We start from the raw sequence: 17,159 nt of genomic DNA on the forward strand, positions 1-17,159 counted from the left end.
ATTTGCAAGATAGCTTCTTCCACGCGAAAGTGCCCTAAAAATTCTTTGTTAGCTCACATCTCTCGATTTTTAGCTTCAGAAAGTATCACCACAGTAACCATACCCTTACGCCCAGGGTGCTGCTTGTATGTAAAAACACCGATTGAACTTCGGGTTCGGTTCATACAGTAACCCTCCCCCGCATATCTGCCGATTTGCTTTCCGCAGTTTCGATTATCCCCAGCCAACCGCTGTCTGGAAGTGGAGGATCCTCCTTCTGACGAATCCTCGAATCACCAGCAGGTCAATCGCAGCTTAAGTTTACATCACAACGCCTGCGTCAATTACCACAGGCTGCGTTTCGTCACGTGGGCATTTTATTGGCCTATGTCATCACAAGAAGGGTGAGTACAATGCAATAACATATTTTGAAAGGGTTCACATAAATTTTAATACACATATTGTAATTGTTTTATTATTAGTTGTTGCTAATATCTTACTGTTTTTTTTTTTTGCTGTTGTTTTTTGTTTTTATCAATTAAGCTTTACAATAGGTATGTTCGTATAGGAAGAACATAGTATATATATGGTTGAGGACTCTCCGTGCTTTCACGTATCTGCTGGGCGTCTCGGAACGTATCCACTGCAGATAAGGGCGGGGGCAGGGAGGGACTACTTTAGGTCATAGGAGAAAAGCTCATCCTTCTCTCCACTCTCATCCTCATACTAGCCCTCAAGTTTTCTGCCAATGACTTTAGATGGTCTCCTGTCTGGAGACGAAACTTTGCTCTAGCGGAAGGTGTTCGCAGAATAGCTGCAGACTCTGAATAGGATTCCTAGAGAGGAGTTCCAAAATATCCTGAATGACTGTAGCATGAAAAGAGAGACTTTTTGCCTAGGGGTCCACCTGGAAGGAGATGGTTATTAGGCTGGGGACAGAAAAGGTGTCTTCCCCCATTACATGCACCTGTGTAGAGGGCTGTCCTTTAGAATAACACTGTTGGCCCTTCTTCTTCCTCTCCCCACCCGTGCCATCCCTTCCAGGGGCAAAGGATAATTATGTCTGATCTTGAGTTAGAGAGAAGGATTGGGCATGGGTGGCTCAGCCTCTTCTGGGCTCTACTTTCAGATCTCTTAGCCTGCAGATGCCTTGGCCTGGAGTAAGACACCTCCTGGAGAAGTCTGCATGGGTGGGTCTGATTAACTTGGAAGTGAAGTATTAGTAAGTCCTCCTGGCCACAGATCTAAAACCTCAAAGTCAGTAATGGTGGTGATATTTTGAATTCTCTCTGTATGACTCCCGTGTATCTCTCTCATTTGGTTTAATCTCCAGATGATAAAGAAATAGGTGTTAGTTATTAGCCTTTTAAAACACCATCGACTATATTCATTTAGATGTATAAATTTCTGTTGCCTGTATTATGAGACCAGCTTCCTTGTATTGTGCCTGATGTAGTAAAAATAAGGAGTCACAAGAGAGAGTCTTCTGGGCCCTATCCTTTAATTTAAAAAATTCCTCCAAAAATATGGAAAAAGAGAAACATGCCCATTTCCTGCTTGTGGAAAGGGCTTGTGAGCAGTTCTATTTGCCCCTTACAAAAGAGGGTGATTTTCTCATGTTGGGTTCTTTTTAGAGTTGATGGAAATGCACGACTTGCTGTGATACATATTTCCTCCTAGATGATAAGCTCCCACAGGGCAGGACTGTGTTGTTTAATGTGATCACACTTTCTTTCACTGCTGGTTGTGTTGCTATCTCTCTTTGCCTCCTCACTGAGGCTCAGGTATGCTTGGTGGAGAGCCTTAAGTGGAGGTTTTCTGGGGAAAGGCCAGAGGTTCATCACCCCTCTTTTTTCTTCCTGGTTTCCTTGGGCCCTTCTAACCCCAAGAGCAGGGAGAACTTAGTTCATCTCCTCACAGGAGCAAGGAGAACAGGATCCTCACCCAGGATAGCTATAGACCTCTCCCTGCCAGGTAGGGGTGTGTGTGTGTGTGTGTGTGTGTGCGCGTGCGCACGCGCACTTGTGCATGCACATATGTATGTGTATAGGGCAACTGTGTACATCAAGACCTGCTAGGAACTGAACTGGGCACTCTGAGGCTGGGTCTCAGTGGAGGCCCACACTGGAGAAAGTTCCACCAGCTTCTCCCACAGAGTCCCTGAAGGCTTACCCCCTATATTCATCCTGGTAACTTCAGGCTCCAATGGCTCCTTTGCTCAGGAAATAGAGGTAGTTGGAGATGGAAGTGTGGGGGAAACTTTGTGTGGTCAATCCACCATCTTTCCAAAGTCATCCTTTTCCAGCCTGTTCCAACCAGGTATCAGGCCCTTGTCTGTCTCCAAGAAGCAAATACGATCAGTGGTTTATAGTAATCATCTTAGAATCCCCAGGCACTTGAGGGCTTGTTTGGCCCCAGTGAAAAAAGCAAAAACAAATCTAGCAAGGGCTGATTTGATTGATGTGCCATATAATCTGACCCCTTCCTAGCTTGAGTCCGGTAATTTGTTTGGGCCGTCCTCTTGCTTTGACGGTTTTGGGAATCCTTTCTTATCTAGTCCAATCTAATTTGCCTTTGGGTTTTCTCCACTGAGCTGGGCACTTCTGGTTTCCTCACCTCTGGTCCCTCTGTCTCTGGATTTGGATTTTAAGCTCTTTTTTTTCCTGGGGCTTTGTTGTGTTTGCCCCACTAGATCTTATCCTTGTCCTGGATCCTTGGCTGGGGACCTAGATGGAGCCAGCTCTGTTCTCTCTGGGTGGTGGAAATCAGGCAGGTGTCTGAGAGCGAATGCAACAGAACTGGGGGCTGACAAGGGGGAGTTTTGCCTTAAATTATAAGTAGTCCCTTCTTACAGGTAAGTGTGCAGTTGAGTGGCCACATTTGTGACATTTCCAGAGTGAGTTTGGTAATAATGGTTTTGGATACACCAGGTTGTGTCCAGTACTTTTATAGCTGTCATGCAGGTCTCAAAGCAAAGTTGCTTTTACTTTTATTTTATTGAGAACGGAAGAGTAAGCTGTAAGCAGGGAAATAAGTAGGATTATCAACCAAATCAGAGACAACTTCTATAAGATTCCTTTCCGTCCCACCGTCCTTGTTTCTACGGCATGTGAAAATTAGGCCAAAAGAGGCTTAAGTAGGGAAAAAAACTTTAGTAGTAGAGAAGCTTTAACTCTTGATGTTTTATTTTCTCCCTCCTCAAATACCAAAACCAGACCATAAGTTTGGGTGTTCAGTTTTTGTTTCTAGGACACAGAAGGAAATCTAGAGTTTTTAGAGCTGTCAGAAAATTAGAAGTGATTTGATTCAAAACCTCCTTTCTGTACATGAAGTAACTAATAACCAAGTTGGTGAGATGAGGCAGCCAAGGCCTCACAGCCAGCTGGTGGCGAGCAGGGAACTGGGTGCCAATTTCTGGATTTCCCAGCTAATTCTCTGTCCTCTCGTGTCCCTTCATGACCAGAGGAAGGAAAGGAGGAGAAATGGGGTCTCAATGTCCCCGCTCCCAGGTAGACACTAAGGATGCTGAGTGGGAACCAAGAGAGAGGGGAATGCAGAGAATTAGTTAAAGCATGGCATGGTGCTTTTAAATGTCAAGTTTAGGTCAGCTGGTTGAGAAAAACGCAGAATTCATATGTAAGTGTTCACTAGATTTCTCTAAATTTTGCAATATAAGGTGTGTAAGTCATGTGTTTAAAACAGTATCCAAAAACCTCACAGAAGCAGTTATGAAATATTTTGTTTTACTGGCAATGGGACAAAAAATAATTGGGCATTAAATCAAGGAAATGGGGAAAAGGGAGCTGCAAATCAAGGGAAATGGTGGAAAATTAGGTCTTAGTGGAGAGAAATGTGTACATATGAACTGCCTGATGTTTCAGGAAAAGAAATATGGTGCTGTAAATCTCCTCTTTAACCCTTTTCACTCAAGGGCTGAGTCATCCTTGCCTGATTGACAGTGTCTGGACAGCGAGCTACTCTGGGGGGCGGGGAGGATTGTCTTCTCCTTGTCCCACACTGTCAGAAATGAGGTGTGATGATTTAGATGGAGATCCATGCCGTGATCATATTCCTGCGACTATCACAACATCCCCCTTTCTCTTGCCTCCAACTGGCAGAGGGTGGCTTCATTCTGATGGCAGCCTAGACCCGGGGAGGAGAGCATGTAAAGCCCTTTGTTGGAGGGCACTAGGGCCCTGCTGATGTGCCACCTGGCTTCATTAAATCCCGCTGAAAGCATGCCTTATTATCTGTCTACTCTATACATAATTTCTATAAATTATAAATTAAAAAATAAATAATAAACACCTTTTTAATTGCATATCCTCTTTTCCTCTTGTCAATTAAAGTGAACTTGCAAAGCTGCTTAACACAAAAAAGCTACACAGACATCAACTCTTGTTAGATGTAGTACAAGTTGTTACACTGATTTTCCCATAGCTGCGAGGATTAATCACAGATAATCATCACAAAAGGATCACACCCATATAAATAATATAAAAATAGCAAAATGCCCAACATGGAACTACTGAGGAAGAAGAAAATCACTTAAAAATGGATAGCTCTGAGTTACCACTTAGGGGCGGAGAAGAGGAAAAGGACGGGAATCAATGCTTGCTTTTGAAAGACCCCAGATCTTGTCCATTTGATTAGGGATTTTGGACCAGAAAAGTAGCTGAGGGACTGACTGACCCTGGGATACAGACAGGCTTTTAATCCCTTGTCCTTGATAATATTAATTTGTCAGAGAGCAGCCTTTAACTCCTGTTGCCTCCATGTGAAATAGGTCATGAAACTTTGTAGAGACAGAGAATATGCACAGCTGGGAGAAATGATTCAAAGCTTCAACAGAGTTCAGGTTAGACATGAGGGAGAACTTTTTTAGAGAAGGCCAAATGGTGACTTGATGGCATAGGAAAGAAAGAATTCCTTTGCCCAGAGATCTTTGAAATGGAAGTCAGTTCTCTCAAATGACTTAGGCTGGAACTCGGAGGTGGGGTGGGGTGGACAAGATGGCACCTTAGAGCCCCCCCCCCCCCAGACTGGGCTCTGTTGTGTCTTCATTTGGGGAGGTCACTGAAAGGATGTGACCCCTGGTTGACCCATGAGATGGACCCCAGCACTCCTCACCCCAGCCCCTGTCCTTGGAATATGGGTTCTGTTTGCATTAATGGCTCCCAGAAGTGGCCCCAAGGACAGAGCCTTAAGATGGCAATGTGGTGTCGAGACCATCTGGATGGTATACGTGGCTGAACCCAGTGAAGGCCTCTAAATAAACTTTAAAGAATTGCAGACAGTTGTGGGGATCTACCTAACTTGCAGCCACCCCAGGCAAGCCTCATTTGTAAGTTTTCCTGGCTGATTACACCTGCCGCCTGCCAACGTGCATGGCTGCCTCTTTCGTCCATCTCTCCCGGCCCTCTGAGTACAAGGGCTGGTTTCAGATTACACCTGCCTGGGATGCTCCCTAGTTTCCAAACTAATACTAGTATCTTTCCAGGGCACGTGGCAGCACTTAAACCAAGATCATATCCAAGGTCATTAAAGAAATAACTGTGACATACTGTCCGTGACTGGTATTCTGTGGCTAATAGAAACCCACATGGCTGTGTGTGATGTGACAGTTCCAGTGAAAGGATGGTTAGCACGATCGCCTGCAGAAAGGGAGAAGGGGAAGGGGAAGGGGAAGGACAGAGTCTTGCTCCTTTCTCACAGGGGGCTTCAATACAAGGGACCATGGTGGGCAATCTCTAGAGCTGAGAGCCAGCAAAGGCCTGGTAGATTGAGGCCATATCCCAGCCTGCAGAAATTCCCATGAAACGCCAGAGAAGGGCTTCACTCACCCACATATTCTGTCTGAGACCCCCTCTTGCAGCAGTTGCCCACCAACCTTGGCAGAAACCACATTACATGCTCTACCTTAGTGATAGCTGGCTTGGTCAGAGGGAGACTCTTAATCTGTACCACATACATTATCCTTTTCATTCGTTTTTGAGTGGGATACATGAGGAACAAAGGTATATGGCACAGCATTAGGCAAGAAGAGGTAGTCATTTTTCCACCGTGACTTCCAGGTTTCACAAAGTGATGGGGGTCTTAGGTCTTTCTTGCTTGAAGCAAGAAAGGCACCTGCTCTGGGAGGAGGGTCTGGGAGCAGGGGAGCACCATGTGTAGGGAATGTGGATATTGACATAATTATGCATCTCAGAACCAGGCACTTGGTGACAGGACAGGCAGGCGAAAACTCACGGGTGCTGGTTTGAACATTGCTCCGCTGGAGTTTGAGGCTATCACGTGTGCCCTCCCTGTGTGGAGCAAAATGAGACAAAGCTCCGGCGAGATCTTGGCAGGTAAGATACACTGAGGTCTGAAATGCTGTCCTTCGGCTTGCTGGCAAGAGCTCTGCTTCCGCTCAGACTCAACCGGATCAGCTTTTGAGTTGACAAGGCCAGTGAAGCTGTCTTTCATCAACACTTGCAAGTTAAATTTTAAAAGGGGAAGCTTTGCCCCTGCGTCTTGTTTCTTGACACCTGTATGGCTGGTCTTGCGGCATCTGGATAGAGAACTTTACCTGCAGCCGCTGCTGCGCTGATGGGCTGAGCCCCAGGTCATCTGGGAGACCTCTGTGATCACCGGTGCTCCCAGAAGCCGAGACTGGGGGTGTCTTCTCAAGCTGTTCTGCATGTTGCTTTCCATTTTAACCTTCAGGTAGTTCTTTCCTTCCTCCTACTAATTTCCTGGTTTGCTTTGCTTTGGAATCATGTGGTTGTCAGTCCCGAAGCCGGCAAGACAAGGCATCTGTGGGCTAATGAACAGCTGCGGGAAGATAATTAATGCTCTCGCACCTTCCTTGCAGCCTTTACCACCTCACCACGACACAGCCTGCAACATCTGTGCTTCCCAGCAGCTGAGCTGTAAAACACCCTTCCCTGCTCCTCACAAAACAACTGTCAGATGGGTCGGCACCCACGTTAAGGGCAAAACTTACAAAATGCTACAAAAGATGAGCTGTGTTACTCCCAAGTCACAGACGTTGAGTCTTTCCGTGAGAGGACTGTAGAGAACTTGGTTGGGGATGTACCTGGTTCCGGTATGGTGTGGATGGAGAGGAAAGTGGGAGGGTGGGGACAAGAGGGGTGGTGGGGGACTGCTTCCAGTCTCTTCTTTCAAGGAAGGTTGCTGGACATGCAGACTTTTGAGCTGATCCAGAACTGCTTTGACAATCACCAGAGGAGAGGGTCATCCCAGTCTTCTTAGGGTCCCAATCAGAGACAGTATCCAAAACAATGGACTGAATAGCACAGAGACCATTCAGAGCAGACATTGGTGGTGAGCTCTTGGCCATTGGGGTATGTACTAGCTACCCATCAGCTTTGGTCTCATATTCCATGATCCTGCTTCAGCTCTAAATATAATAACATTTACTGAGTACCTTCTTTATGCCAGAGATGGTTTTAGGTGCTTTTGATAACATTGCGCGTGAAGTGTATAACAGAAATTGCTTTAACAATAATGTTAATTTTGTTTCCAGGTTAATGAGCGCTAATTTGCATGTGCAAGACTTTAGCCCCATCTACATTTGTAGGATGAAAGCCTCTTTGAAGTCTTGCCCATCACCATCCTCCATCTAGGTATTTCTGGACATTTGCAGGGGGTGTCTCATCATTGATCACGATTGGACCTTTCATAGTCTCCTGGTTCAGGCTCCTGATGGTGTCTTTAACCCACAACACACTGCAAGGAGGGTACCCTGTGGCTGGTACCCTCTATGGGAAATTGCTTTCCTGACTGCGCTGCTATATTCTGATACTTTTACCTGCAAACTCTCTGACATTACTATGCTAATAAACTACAACAGGGTTGCACTTTGTCCTCTGTGCCCTAGTGTGAAGTAGTACAAGTATTCCTATGAAAACAGCGCCTACACTTCTGCTTGTGGGCCCAGCCTGGATTAAGCAAAGCCCAACTGGAAATCTTATATATAGGATCTTATTTCCTTACGTTCCTTATCTCTCCACAGCTGGAGCTCCAACGCTCTCTCCTTGTAAGCCACTTTCTCTCCATGAAAGCAAATATCTGACATGAGGGCTGTGAATGTCTCTGGCCCCACACAGACCACAACCACCTAGCATCAAGTAATTCAACTAATGTCAAGTCTCAAATTGCCTTGCCTTGGGGATATTTACTGGTGGTGTGCAGGAAATGATGTGGCATTATGCAAATGTGGTCCAATAAGTTTGAATCAGAGCAGGGAAAGACTTTTTATGCCAAACAGACTTTAAAACCACCCTTTGCCTAGAATAATATGGAGCCTTCTCAGAGAATCTACCAGTTAGAGGGATCATGGAAATGGAGCTTAGGATGGGAATTTGGTGCTGTAGGCTTAAAGAGGCACAACCAGGATTTTGTAGAGAAGAGAGGAGCAGCTTTCTAGAAATTAACTGGACTTAGTTCTTAAAAGATTAGTCTTTGGGCAAATGCCTAAGACAAGACTCAAACTATATTCCAACTTTAGGCAGAACCATGTGGGGCCTGCAGAAGAGAGCCCAAGCAGGCCCAGGATAGTCTATGATTTACTGTTCACACTGTTCTTCAAAAAGAGGTATAAGAAAGGAATATAGGAAGTCACTGCCTTTCTCTATAAATTCTCAATAAATCCTTTTGTAAAAAAAAATTTTAATAAATTTCTGTGGTAGAAAAAACTCTTTAAGTATTGTTAAAATACAGATATCTGGACAGAGATATCTACATGACTAACAGAGTTTAGCCTCTGGTATCTAGACTTTGCAAAACCATTCTCTATTAATGAAGTTAAATTCTTTCCTTCCTTCCTTCCTCCATCCCCCCGTCCCTCCTTTCCTTCCTTCCTTCCTTCCTTCCTTTCTTTCCTTCTTTCAGATATATTTATTTGAGAGAGAGTGTACAAGTGGGAGGGTCAGAGGGAGAGGGAGGGAATATCGAGCAGACTTTGTGCTGAATGCAGAGCTTGAAAGAAGTTGAATTTTTTCTGAATATCCTGAAGGTAAGCAGATTTTGCTATCCTAAGATGTACCTCTCTGGCATATTGATTATTATAAGCTGGGTATTTTTAAGAGACAGCAGACACAAGTGAAACTCTGAAACTGGGTAGCAGTTAGCCTTTTGTAAGAGTTATATTTATAAAGGAAATCTCCCCTTCTAAGTGTGTCTCTATCTCTGTACCAGGAAGAGGGGGCTGACTCAATCCCTAGAAACACTTATCAGAGGAGAAGGGAACAATTTAAATCTGCACAACTATGCCGTTGTTTACTGTGTTCTTCCTGCTCACCTCCCACAACTGACTCCACACTCCCAACATCTTCTTTTCTCTTTAGCTGATGATGGTATTTAAGGGGATGGTTTCAGCCATTTTGGGAGTTAGCTTTTTTTGGGTTTCTCCCATGTATATAGGAGGCATATGTGTTATTAAACTTTTGTTTGTTTTTCTCCTGTTAATCTGGCTTGTGTTGATTTAATTATTAGACCAGCCAAAGAACCTAGAGGGGTAGAGAGATTTTTCTCCCCAACAGAACCAAGTAATATTACTCCTCATTATCTTCATTATTTAACTTTGTTCCTTCTTTTCTTCCTTGATCCATGGATTCCATTCATTTTGAGTCTGGCAAGTAACTTCTTCATGATAATTTGCTCGAGGGAAAAATAGGATGAAAGGCAAGCCCTGGCCCTCAAGCTGCTCATAGTTTAGTGGGGGAAATGGACAAGTTAACAGCATAGGGTGTGATTGCTTTTATACAGAAATGCACTAGATGCAGTAAGAACATATAGAAGAGATACCAGAATCAGATTGGCAGGGGAGGGTGAAGGGTAAGATTAGGGAAGACTTCAGAATGGAGGTAACTCTAGAGGTGAGCTCAATAACTGCTAATTAGATGAAAGGGATTCTCAGAGTGAACTACATATACAAAGAATGAAGCCTTGGAAAGCCTGGTGTGCCTAAAGAATTGTCACAGATTCCCTACAGTCTGAAATTTTGATGTGAGTGTATCAGGGCTGAGTTATGGGAGTTGGAGAGAAGCTTGATCATAGAGAGTCTTATAGATGAAGGATTTCATGTTAAGGAGGCCATGGTTTGTCCAAAAAACAACAGGCTACCACTGATTGATTTTAAGCATGGGTTGACATGGTTAGAGTAGCTTTTTAGAACGCTCACTGCTCACAAAGGCTCCAAGTTTAGTAGTAGCTGCATCATTCAGTATTAGAGCTCAGACAGTCTGTTGGAGACTCCAAGGAATATTTGTATTTCCTGGATTCTCCATGGTTTTTCAGAGCACATGGAAGAGTAACATGGTCTCATTTGTTGGAGCCATGAGTGAGCTGCGCTGAATCCTACAGGGTTGGCATCTGAGAGACCTTGGCTGACCATTTCCAGTTTAAATGCTTAGATCAGCTCTAGCATAGAGAGCTTTTGATATGCCCACTTTTGACAAAGTGAGTGATTGAAGAATAATGTCAAAGGGCCTCAACTCTTTGTCCTTAGAGAGCCATCTTGGTCTTGGCAGAGGACAATATGTTGACATAGACTGAAATTATCACTCTGAATGAAAAAATTAGGGGGCTGCTAGTTGGCTTAAGGCAGCTTCACTGGCTGTTCGAATAATACAATTCTCAGCCTTATGGATTTTCAGAGTTTTTATTATCCACCATTATTATCCACCAGCACACCATTATTTGGACAGAAATAATACTTTTTTTCACACTATTATTTCTGAAAACTTGATGTATCCCTTCATTGCTCTACCTGCTCGGAAGATGTATTTCTGAAGTCAGGCAAAGAAAAGTGGATGCCTGCTATTCACAATGCAATTACCATGACAAGTATTTCTAATTGCCACTTCCCTTCCTCCAAGCCCTCCTTTTCTCCAGACATTGAGGATTGCTGGTAATCTTGGGTTATTATCACACTGAGCTGCTAACCTGAGTCTTGACACTCTTCCTGGAGATCCGTGTCAGAAATAATTATAGCTGAAGAGAGGTGATTCTTCCTTCGTTATTAACAGTTGCTGGTGTTGGTGTCTAACATTGATTAGCAATTTGAAACAATGCATTCTTTGGGCTCCAACACACATTTTGTTTCTCCTGTGCTGTGGAGGGCAGCACACATTGTTCTTCATTCCCTAGCTTCCTTTTGCCTGTTGTGTCATTCTCCGTGTTTTGAGAAGGTGACTTTCATGCTCTAGTGATTTATTTCCTTCTAATGTTATTTTCTCCTCTTTCTTGCTTTTCAAAGTTTGTTGGTGAAGTAGAGAGAATTCACCTCTTGGGGCAGGATATGTGTGTGATTGTGAGAGTTCTGTGAGAGCTGAGATAGGACCATTTAGCACCCAGTAGCCCAGGTCTTCTGCAATGGAAGTACGAGAGAACAGGGAGAGGTGGGGCTGATTTGAACAGGAAGGAAGGAAAGGCAGGGGGTGCTGCTTGCACAACTGCCTGCTTCCAGGAAGTCCACCTTTTTTCTTTTAGACAACCTCTTACCTGCTTATTAGCTATGGAGACTGTGATTGCCTTGGTGGGGGGTCTGGGGGGGTGAGGGTAGAAGTTTATAATCATAGCTCTGGGAGGGGTTTTCTCAGCTGTGGTTTTTGTCTGCTCTGGAGATAGGTAAAGGCACATATACTGCTTAACAAACCATCCTTAAATTTGTCACCTCTGTTCTGAAGAGGCTGTCTTGCATACGGTTGTATAAAGTCAAAAGAACTTCATGAAGACAGTATGAACATAGGAAAATTCCTTATTGGAATTCTAATTCCTCCTTCCTTCCTTCTTGAATGAGCTGAGCAGGAAAATGTCATTAAATAAGACGCTTTCTTTCCTTGTTTGTTTCTTCTTAAAATTCAACAAAAGCCAGAATCATAGTGCCCAAGTGTATTTTAGGTGTTTTTGTGCTGTTATGTGGTTGTGTGTTTTATTGAGACACTTCCATACTTTAGTCTTTGGATAGACACAACTTTCTTGACTCTGGAGGAGTCTTGAAAAGACAACTGCTCAAGAATTCCCCTAGTAACTGGATTTGTTGTACAGTGAGGTTGGATGGCCACTGGAAGTCCAGGGTCTCAGTGTGACAGTCTTATGTGACACGTGCATTTGCATTTTTTCATCCATTCAATAAACATAGATTAAAATAGTGTATCATACTGGGTGATAGTCTAAGCGTTATTAATATTTATTGATAATTTGTTATGTTTCAGGAACTTGCATGCACATTATCAGAGTGGCTGTGTGGCACGGAGGTTACTAATATGGACTTTGAACTCAAGCAAATCTGTTTGAAGTCCCAGTTCTATCAGTTGGTACATGTGTAATGTTAGACATGTCCACTAACTTTTCCAAGCCTCAACACACTTATTTGTGAAATGGGGATCATATTAATTCCTACCTGGGGACGTTGCTGATAGAAATAAATGACTTAATGCATATTAAGTGCTTGTATTACATGGCACGTCATAAATTTATGTTGTCTGCTCTCATTTAATCTTCACAAGACCCTGAAGAGTAGGTATGATTATACTGCCATTCTACAAAGATAACCCAATATTACAGAGTTGCGAGAATTTATATCCTAGATTTTAGAACATTAAATCACTGTGTCTATACTTACTGTTTTATGGTGGAAACAGCTGAGGACAAGAGAAACCATGCACTGTGACTCCCAGGCCAGGTTTCATTTGTTCCTCAATGTTTCCCCTCCCTTGCATTACAATCTCCATGGCCATCTATAAGGAAACTCTTTGAACTGTCTGCAAATGTCTGTCACTACTAATGTTAGCATCGGCCCACCCTTATTTGAAGGTTGACTGCACAGTTTATATTTTCCAGACCATTTTCATCTCTTCTGTCTGTGCTCTTTGGACCTTTCCATCCTCATTAACACCTCTACCAGAAAGGAAATGTAAAGGGAAATAAAACTTAAGCTACTCAGTTTTGCTCCTTATTAGCAGCTCTTTTTAAAAGATTTGGTAGGTGGGGAGGCTGACTTTTAGCTATAGTGGGGTTTTTTGATTATAGCCATGGATTTAAATTAGCTGGGCTACCTTTCTAGTGGTTACCATGGATAAATGAGAGTCGATTGTCTGAGCCCCACTGGGCCTGTGGCCACAGAAAGACCCCCTGTCAGCCCAGCCAGCAGCTCTGGGCCTTCTGGCTTGCTGCTGACCCCCTTTTACAGACCCTCCACTAGGGGCTCCTCATTCCACATTAGGTCCTGTGCCCTTGGCCATGTTAGTTAGGACCACTGCATTGCACTTGTGTAAGGAGACCTGTGCAAAGTGGTGGCCCTGGGCTGACCTGAACCAGAAAAACACAAGGCTAAAAATCAGAATGTGTCAGACATTTCCTTTCATTCTGGTTATATTTTAAAACCTAGCTCCCTCTGTAGCTATACAACATTCTCCTTGGAGTGTGCAAGCTTTCCTTTGCCAGAAGTCCTTGTGGGTTTCCCTACTGCTTGTTATATGGACCTTCAGCTATGGCCTGGGAAGGTAGCCTGGCAGCCATGCTTCTGTAACCCTTCTAAGCAGACCTCCTTCTCTTGGGTTTTGAACTTGGGAGTGTCGGGAAAATACAGTCCCCAAACAGTTGTGCTCTTTTGATCTATTCCACTCCTAATTCCTCTGCTCAGTTTGTCATAGACCTCTGACACCCCCTCTTATCTTTAATTACTTAAAGGTGGTCTCTGTGATTGATTTCCAGCAGCCAAGTATGGGCTGAATTTTAATGGTGGATATGATGTTGAGCAGCTACTTTGGAACTGGGGATCGCCACCTTTACCGAATGGCCTCAGTTTCCCTATCTGCAGAAGCATGAGGCTGTTCTAAAAGACATTTGGTCCTTTTGGTACTAACTTTCTGTGATTCTATAAATGTTGGTTTTAGGAAGTTCCACTTCAGATTCATGGAACCAAAAACAATATATAGGCAGGAAATCAGGCAACTGGTATGTAGACTAGTATTTTCACTAATCACATGATTTCAAATTCTATATCTTATTTTTTTCCCTCATAGAATTTTCTGTTAAAAGTCTTAGCAGTATTGTAAGAAGAAATGGGATACCTTCAATGGAAAGTCTTTGACTGTTTCATGAACTAATAAGAAAGTTATTATAAATCTAAGCTATAATTATAAGTATTTTAAGATTTCTCTGATGTAACAAAAGAGTAGTTTGTTTTTAGAGTCTCTAGGAAATGCTTCCCCCAGAATTTAGGGATATTCTTTTTCGTTCTGTATACTTAGAGTTATAAATAAATGTTTTTTGCAGTTAAAAGTTTTTATAAGATGTTCAAAAATTTTTGGTAAAATTAAAATTCCTTTTTCATAAGTAAGGAGATCAAATACAGGGAAAGTGGTGTCCTAGAGGAGAAAATATACCAGGCCAGAGTCAGAGGTCCTGGATTCACGTCCCACCTCTGTCGTAATTAGACTCTAAGCTCCTTGAGGGCAGGGCTCTGTTTCCTTACCTCCCAGGAGAGCATCTGGACCGAATCCCTGCTGCCTGTTGTGTTCATAAATATAACAAATATCTAATAATAAATAAAAGAAAGTGTAATAAATAGAATAATAAAAAGAAATAACTGGGTGACCTTGGGCACCTTGTTTAACTTCCCTGTCTCTTATTTCATTAACTCAGAAAATTCAGGGCTGGGCTCTGGGTGGGACACAAGACAAAAAGTGCCCTGGCTCTTGAGGAGTGGGAAGTGGAAGAAGAGATCACATCCCCTTCTTCACTGACCTCAGGCTATCTGGAGCAGCAAATGAGATGGGACCATTGTTACTGTTTGCCATTCATGGGGGTGTGGAGAAGCTCCAGTCATGCCTGTTCCCTGCGCTCGCAAGTTTCTGGGAAAATCCTCCGTGGAGTGGGGGCACTTCCAGGGATTTCCTGTTTTCATCCCTGTTTATTTCTACATCACCACCAGGTAGAATTCATCCTGCTGAAAAGGTCTGAGCCTTCATTTCTTTGGAGATCCTCTGAAAAACAACTGCTTATCACCAGGGTCCAAGACACCCGTAGGTACAGTAGTGCTGTTCATCTACTGTTCCTCTCCTCTGGTTTCATTTATCTGCCTTCATCTGAGGTCTGGAAGCAGATGATTCTCTCTTGCTGAATTGTCAGGTCAATAGCATCCTGCTTGTGTCACAAGGCTTGCGTTGTTCACATCATTTCATCTCATACTGTAGGTGTTTTATCATTTCACATCATCATGAGAAGAAGGTTAACTACAGTACAGAGATTGAGAGAGAGAGAGAGACCACACTCACATAACTTTTATTACAGTATATTGTTCTAATTGTTCTTTTTTTGTATTAGTTACTGTTACTCTCTTACCATGCCTAATTTATAAATTAAACTTTATTATAGGTACATATATATAAGGAAAAACACATTACATATAGGGTTTAATACCATCTGTGTTTCAAGCACCCACTAAGGGTCTTGGAATGTGTCCCCTGTGGATAGGGGAGCTACTGTATGCAGAATATTTAAGAAGCTTCTGTGAACACAGTTGGCCTTAGTGGGGATACATAGCCTGGAAGTTTCTGATTCCCCCAACCCTCCCTTCTCCTTCAAAGAAACTTGAGTTCTTTTATTTTGTTCTGTCTCTGGCTCCCATTGGGATTTAGATCAGAATAACATGTTTAATAGTTTCAGAAAGAAAGAATTTGGGATCAGGGAGAAGAGAGAGGCAAGTTGGCCATTAGAATTGGAGCTTTTAGGGTTGAGCCTTGGGGAAAAAAAGATCAGTACTGTGTTTTGGGAGGAAGAAAGCAGCCAAAGGATGAAGCAGGGGGAGTGGGGACTGTGGATGAGGGGTGGGAGCCTCCTGGGCCTGGCTGTTTAGCATGGAGTTCCTGGGAGGGAGGCCTGAAGCCCTTCCCCCTGTGAGTTGGGGGAGGGGGGGCTGAAGACCCCCTGGTGAGCGGTGAGAGTCCTTCAGGGGGATGAGGGAGGACCCTGTATGCTATAAATGGAACCCACAAATTTTCCTTTCAGGAGCATTTAAGTTACTCTGTATCTCAAGAACCATAAATGCACTGGAAAAAGGAATTAACAAACAGGTCCCTCTCTTCAATTCTAGGAGACAGCCGTGCTATATAAGCTTAACAAATATATTTTAAACTCTGCTGGGTTTCTGATTACAAAAGTCATGCTTGTTCATTGTAGAAAATATAAAAAAAGCATCTAGAAGAAAAAATAAAAATCACCTAGAACTCCCCTTCTGAGAGATGACCACTGTTAACATTCTGGCATGGAGCTTTGCAGTCCACACATATGCTTCCAACAAATAGGATTATAACACCTAGGCCATTACTTAACAATAAATTCTGAATATTTTTAAAAAAGATTTTATTTATTTATTTGACACAGAGAGAGATCACAAGTAGGCATAGAAACAGGCAGAGTGAGAGGGGGAAGCAGGCTCCCCACTGAGCAGAGAGCCCCAGTATGGGGCTCGATCCCAGGACCCTGAGATCACGACCTGAGCCAAAGGCCACCCAGATGCCCGTAAATTCTGAATATTTTTATATGTCTTTCAATATTTACCTTCAACATAACTTTTAATGTATACCCAGCACTCTTAGCTGGTTCTTCATGGCTGTCGATGCCCCTGAAAAGCTTGGGGGCAGATACAGTTTCACCAGCTTTGCTCCCTCCCTCTGCTTTGTCCCATCTCAGGGTTTGATGAGTCCTCTGTCCTTGCCAAGGCAAGTATTTCCACCCTCTTGATTGCCTTCCCTTCAAGAAACTTGCTTGGCCTTGCCTCTACCACTTAGTTTTTTCTCTTTTTTTTAACATCTTATTTTTATTTTATTTTTTCAGTGTTCCAAGATTCATCGTTTATGCACCACACCCCATGCTCTATGCAGTACGTGCCCTCCTTAATACTGACCACAGGCTCACCCAACCCCCCACCCAGCTCCCCTCCAACACCCTCAGTTTGTTTCTCAGAGTCCACAGTCTCTCTTGGTTTGTCTCCCCCTCCGATTTCCCCCAACTCACTTCACCTCTCCATCTCCCCATGTCCTCCATGTTATTGGTTATGCTCCACAAGTAAGTGAAACCATATGATAATTGATTCTCTCTGCTTGACTTAGTTCACTCAGCATAATCCCTTCCAGTCCCGTCCATGTTGGTATAAAAGTTACCAC

General features: G+C 43.4%; 1 long non-coding RNA gene across 1 annotated transcript in view; it reads left to right on the plus strand.

The window, feature by feature from the left end:
• Positions 1 to 211: 211 nt before the first annotated feature.
• LOC125086041 (uncharacterized) overlaps positions 212 to 17,159 on the plus strand; it is a 46,495-nt gene continuing 29,547 nt past the window's right edge. The window contains exon 1 of the long non-coding RNA XR_007123080.1: positions 212 to 383. This is a non-coding gene — a long non-coding RNA (uncharacterized LOC125086041). The remainder of the gene's footprint in view (positions 384 to 17,159) is intronic.

Source organism: Lutra lutra, chromosome 15 (genome assembly GCF_902655055.1).
Source record: "Lutra lutra chromosome 15, mLutLut1.2, whole genome shotgun sequence".
NCBI classification, from domain to species: Eukaryota; Metazoa; Chordata; class Mammalia; order Carnivora; family Mustelidae; genus Lutra; species Lutra lutra.